The following is a 6,409-nucleotide window of genomic DNA, read 5'->3' on the forward strand; positions in this document are numbered from 1 at the left end:
CAAGTAGACCAAAGCATTTTCAACAAGAACATAAATGTACATGTTGATTATAGTTGGAGAGAAGCCCAATGCTCAAGCAAAACTTTTTCCCAAAAACTTGGAAAGCCTACATATAAGAAACTTTAGAGGAAAGAACTCATGAAAACCTACATATGCACAAGAGAGGAAGGCACATGTCAACAAATCAAGAAACAAGACAATTCAGATAGCAAGGCAACCAATGTTAAGGACTCCTTAGCCTTGAGTTGGTTCAAAACAACCAATCTAATGGATAGAAAGAAGGAGAAAATCCACTTGAAAAATTCAAGAAAATAGAGTTAGATTGTAAAATATGCCGATTATTTTGAAAAATTTCCTCTTTGAATTCACCCAAAAGGGAATTTTGTATGTTTGTGAATTGATATTTTGCAAACATTGAAGGCAACAGACGGACTCTCTCTCTCTCTCTCTCTCTCTCTCACTCTCAACAAAGTTGCCTACTAATGCCAGCAATAAGTAAACTCTTTGATTATAGAACACTTTGCTGAGAAGTTGACCCCAAGTGACAATGCTCATGCCATGCTACTCCATGAAGTTTAAGGGTGAGCAGAAATCTTGTGTCATAACCTTGTTTGTTTGCCATATTAGAATTTTTGGTTGGCATGACTGCGACAACTCCACCTTGCAGAAGAGTTGCAGGACCTCTCTCTCTATCTCATTCTTGACACAAAACAAAGTGACAGTTTTTAGAGAGTTACATACAGATATTAAGTAGAACACAAGTTTCTGTGCATGAGCAGGTATAGTTGCTTGAAACATGATGGTGATGACTGCAGACAACAACTTTCTCTCTCTCTCTCTCTCTCTCTCTCTCTCTCTCTCACACACACACACACAAACATAAATCAAAGTGAGTGCAAAGGCGATGAGAGCGAGCTACGTGCAGATGAGGAGGGATGAACGTCCAACTTTTAACTTAGCACGTGCTGCAATAAATTGATGCAGCTTCTACTGTGTGCTTGAGAGAGAGAGAGAGAGAGAGAGAGAGAGAGAGAGAGTCCAAAATGCAACACTTTTGAACCAGAAAGAGAGGCGGGCCGTAGTGCACTCGGGTAGGCACGAGCTACGATCGCGATGGTCACAACTGAGTACTGGGCTTGAGCCTCTCTGGCTTGCACTTGGAGGGCCCCATCTCCCCTGCTCTCTCCAACCTCACCTCCCTTCGTTACCTCAACCTCTCCCACAATCAATTGACCGACAAAATTCCGCCTCAACCACCTCGTCACCTGCAATTCCTCATCCCGATCCAGAACCACCTCCACAACCCACCTGTCTCTCCTCCCTCCCCAACCTCCAGGAGCTCACCCTTGACCTAAATTGGCTCCATGGCTCTCTCCCTCCTCAACTCTCGAACTGCTCACAGCTTGAAGAGCTCAATGTTGGCTAGAGCAACCTCACCAACACCATCCCACCTACCCTCGGTGACCTTCCCGACCTTAACAACATCTTGCTCCGGTTCAACATTTTTACTGGCACCCTGCCTCCATCTCTTGTGAATTGTACCCTCCTCTCTCAAATGGACATTGCCATCATCCCCACTCTGGGCGGTGCCATAATGCCAAAATACGATCAATTACAACAGTTTCTTATACTCCATCTCTCCTCCAATAACCTCTACGGCACACTACCTCATGCACTCAGCAATTGCACACAATTGAGAGACCTCTCTCTCTTCTCCAATCGCCTCAGGGCATGGACCTGTCAGACTCTTTTGGCAACCTGAAAGTGCTGCAAGTCCTCAACCTGCACAACAACAGCGTTGAGAAGACCTCCTATCCCTTTGAGAAGACCTCGTCACCACCTCCGATAATATGGTATCCGACATGGTAATATGAGCTTTCAACTCCAGAAGAGCCTCCACCTCTGAAGGAGGAACCGAGGGCACATTCATAGACAGGCTCAGCTCTCTCCGCCCAGTGCCTAGCACATCAAGGCTCCTGCTCGCCATGACTACGTTGCTCATCGTGTCTGAGACAGTAGGACACAACTGGGTATTGCCCGTATGGCACTATACCCTAGACACCATGCTTAACATCATACTACTTTTCTAAAAAGGGCAACTCAGTCACCTTCCTTTGCACATGCAGAGAAGACATTGCTCGATGCCCACCCCGTGTCACCCCGTGTAGAGAGAGAGAGAGAGAGAGAGAGAGAGAGAGAGGTTTACAACCTGCCATAGCGCCACACACGAACACTTCAACACAACAACTCACAAGTAGCTATGGATACGCTCTCCTGTATCCGGGCACGCACGAGAGAGAGAGAGAGAGAGAGAGAGAAAATGAAATGAAATGAAATGTTATATTAACGTCTTCAAAAGGCCATAGTGACCTATGAGACCAAAAAGTTACAAGGTGGTGGATCTGATACAAAGTCAGAGTAACAAAATAACCTAATAAAGAGTACAAAACAAAGATATATATTATGGGATTCTAGATAGGTCGATGTGAGCTAAGCCGAAAAACTAAGCAAGAATGGGCGGCTAGTTGGGGTAGCTGAATCACAAAAGATCTAGCATCGATCATTGGTGGATCTCATCAATTTCCTCCATGGTTAGTAGTCTGACCGGGCGCTGTGCATGCCTAGCCAGCGTGCTCTGAATCTTTTGACGAAGCCTCCGTCGATGCTGTGTAGTCCTGCGCAGTCGTGGGCGCCTAGATTTCCCAGTTCAATCGCTCGGTCAATCAATGTGCCTTTGGTGTGAGAGGGGGGGGGGGGGGAGCTCTGCTGTGGGAGTGGCTCTTGCGGCTGTCTCGTGTCTGCTCTGAAGAAGTCTGTAATCCGTCTTTGAGACTGGTTAGCCTCGCCATTCATCAGGCTCTCTCTGTGTCTACGTAGCTCGAGCAAGAACAGAGCCAGGCATCTTTGATCTTCGTATCCCATTACTCTTGAGAGTGGTCCAAAACCCTCTCTGAACAAGCAATGGAAGCGGCCTCGTATCTCGTAGTAGACGGGGCAGCGGCATGTATAATGCAGCTTTGTCTCAGGTTCCATGTCACACAAGGGGCATGTCCTGGCCTCTGCTGGTACTCCGCTATATCTCCCGGTTTCAATCCGCAGCTGGTGAGACGATGTGCGTAACTCGCCAATAGCACACCGTATCCCATGAGACAGGTGGGTATCCATGTATCTGGGTCTCATCACAAAACCATCTTCCGTAAGCTGGAGAAGGTGGTCTCTGTAGAAAGCCATCTTCGTGCCCAGTTCTTGTGCTTGTTGTATTCATGTCCTCCTGGTGTCTAGCTGGGTCAGGTCTTGGCGAATGAGCTTGGTGATCTCTGACTGTGTAAGAATGAGAGATGGTGCATCCAATGCATACTGGAATGGTGGTAGCCTGTCTATGCTGAACCCATGCGCCTGAAACCATGATGTCATCTCCCCATACCAGCATGTTGTATCTCCTTGTATGGCTAACTGTCGGGAGGACTCAAGTGCCATGCGAGCATATCTGTCTCTAGGAAGTTCCCATGTGCGGTTTATGAAGGAGACTGATCTAGTGACCGCCTCTACCACTAGTGGGGGGGGCGCCAGCTCTGCACGAATAATGGCCCGTGGTACTGATGCCTTGGCTCTAATGAGCCGCGAGATCATAGAGACGAGAGGCTTCTCCATGTTCCCCCATCCGTATGTGCGACCCGTCCTCCCGTGGTGATCCAATGAAGGTCCCCATATCTCAGCCCCATAGAGCAATGCTGAGGCCACCAAGGTGTCAAAGAGCCAGAGCTTTGTCCGGGGTTCCTGAAACTGAACCTGCGAACACATCCTCTCCAATCTACCCAATGCTGCGTGGGCTCTAGTCAGTCTGGTCTCTACTGCTCTTCTGAGTGAGAATGTGGGTCCAGTAAAAACCACTCCAAGGTAAGTGTAAGCGTATGTGTACTCCACAGTCTCCTGGCCGTATGTGAATGTAGGTGCTGATCTCCTGATCCATTGTGGGGTGGTATTAAACACCATAACCTTGGTTTTACCAAGGTTGACAGACAAACCACTTTCGTGGGCAAACGTATGCAGAGCATCCAGTTGGCGTTGCATTCCCTCTGGGGATTCGGAGATCAACACAATATCGTCCGCATATAACAACAGTGGAATCCATGTCCCTGCCAACTGTGCACCTTTATCCCCGTCCTTGTCAATGTAGTCAGAAACCTCATCCACATACATACCGAAAAGAGTAGGAGAGAGTGGGCAACCCTGCTTCACCCCAATAGTGGAGTGAACCGGTATTGAGAGTCCCTCCGGGGTGCGTACATGCCCTACTACTGATCTGTATAATGCCATGATCCCCCAAATGAGCTTTGTGGGTACTCCCATTTCCTGTAATCTGCGCATCAGTCTAGCTCTAGGTACCGTGTCGAAAGCTTTGTGGAAGTCCACAAAGCTACAATAGATCCGTCTCCCATGAGATCTACCTTCCTCGATGATGGCCCTGAGTGTTAGGATATGGTCAAGAGTAGAGAAGCCTCTCCTGAATCTTGCATGCCCAGTTGCACGCATTCCTTCCCTCTCTGCCCATCTACTCAGCTGTTGCTCAAGAATGGATGCATACAAACGTGCCAGCGTGTGCCCGATCATAATAGTGCGATAATTCCCAGGCTCCATGGGGTCTCCTGATTTGAAGATAGGTACTATCGTAGATAGGCTCCAGGTGTCCGGTAGGCCCTCACACATGGCACGGTTAAACATAACTGCTAGAAGCTCTGCTAGTAGGTCTTTGGCATGTATGAAATGCTCAGCTACTAGGCCCTTATGATCATATGCTCTCCCAGTCTTCATCCTGTCAATAGCTTTCTTCACCATCTCAATGGTGAAAAAGACACATGTATGTGGGCATGGGTCGGGGGGGTTGGGGAGGGGCGGTTGTTCAGGTGCTGTGTACAAAGATGATGCGTACTGACCCCAGGTCTCTATGGAGGAAATAGCGGGGGGGGGGAGGGGGGGGGGGATTGCTCATGAAAGAGCCGCCACGCCTCACGCGAGTCTTGACTCATGAATAGCTGATATAGATCCTGCTCGAGTCGGGCCAAAAAAGCCCTCTTCTTCCGCCACACCAGGCGTCGAAAGTCCATTTGTGACTGTCTATGAGTGACGTCCCCCAACAGCACCTCCCTTTGAAGCCTGGCTCTAGTCTGGCGGCACTCCTCATCGTACCAGCTGTTCTGAGGCATGCTCCCAAATCGGCGGCTCTGCTCAGGCTGGGTGTGTGGGTATGCTTCTACTGCTGCCTCATGTAATGTTTGTGTCAGTATAGTAGTTAGCTCCTCCAGAGGTCGCCCCGGGTCCTCAGTGCATAGGCGTCTGTAGATTCCGTCCATGTATACAAAGTCCGTCTCCCTTGTGAATGTGTAGCGAGTAGGGGCTGCTACTCGTGGCCTGTGTGCTACACTGAATTGGAAAGAGATGGTCATTGACACCAGAGCATGATCCACTTCCACCCCGGCCGGTCTAGGCCCAACTGTGAGATCCTGGATACTAGAGATGAGATTCGGTTGTGCCATGACATAGTCCACCGTGCTGGCTCCATGTCTGTGTGGGAAGCATGTGAAACTTCCCGCAGCAGGAAATCTCTGTAGGCCGTTCAAGATGGCCAATCCATGTGCAGTGCCCATGTCTATCAGGTGTCGCCCATACTCAGTATATTCCTTATCGTGTGATAGTCTGGAAAGGCCTGTACCTGCCACATCTATCTCTCTTAGCATCTCCTCTGAAGTATCATAAAACACTGCCTGGTGATGGGCAATCCTAGCATTGAAGTCCCCGAGGATGATAATGTCACCGTCTCTAGAGAACTCCCATATGTCGTCATCTAAAATAGAGAAAGGGGATTGTCCCTTAGGTGGTGCATAGAGGCTAGTTGCACAAGAGGTCGACCATGTCGAGCACATGAGAGAAGGAGAGAGAACACCCACAATGCCCTAGAGGTTGCAAAAGAGAGGAGCTGAATATAACACATGGCTTCATGAAGAGAGGGAAAGAATTATTAAACGATTCTCTCTAGTTATTTTCCCAGTGGCACCACATAAAGCCACATTTGGATTACTCAATAGCCCAATGGGATTCTATGCTAGTAACATTTTTAACCGGCCACTACCTCAAAAATCGAGCAAATAATAAAAACCTTCACAATGCTCACTATCACTTGGAACCAATCAAAAATTTTAGCGACCAATCGTCTTTTAATGAGTGTCTGCAAAGCTCTATAATCTTTATAATGAGTGTCTGCTTTGGCAACCAACCAATCAAAAAAATGTACATTAAAACAACCTCTCCTTTGTCATTAGGTAAAAGGGAACACATCACTATGGCCTTAGCCCTTTGGGCAGGCCAAAAAGCTACAACCATAGATGAAAATAGACAAGATCTTCCACAGGAA

The sequence above is a fragment of the Adiantum capillus-veneris genome, chromosome 7, assembly GCF_014529385.1.
Source record: "Adiantum capillus-veneris isolate H3 chromosome 7, ASM1452938v2, whole genome shotgun sequence".
Classification (NCBI taxonomy): Eukaryota; Viridiplantae; Streptophyta; class Polypodiopsida; order Polypodiales; family Pteridaceae; genus Adiantum; species Adiantum capillus-veneris.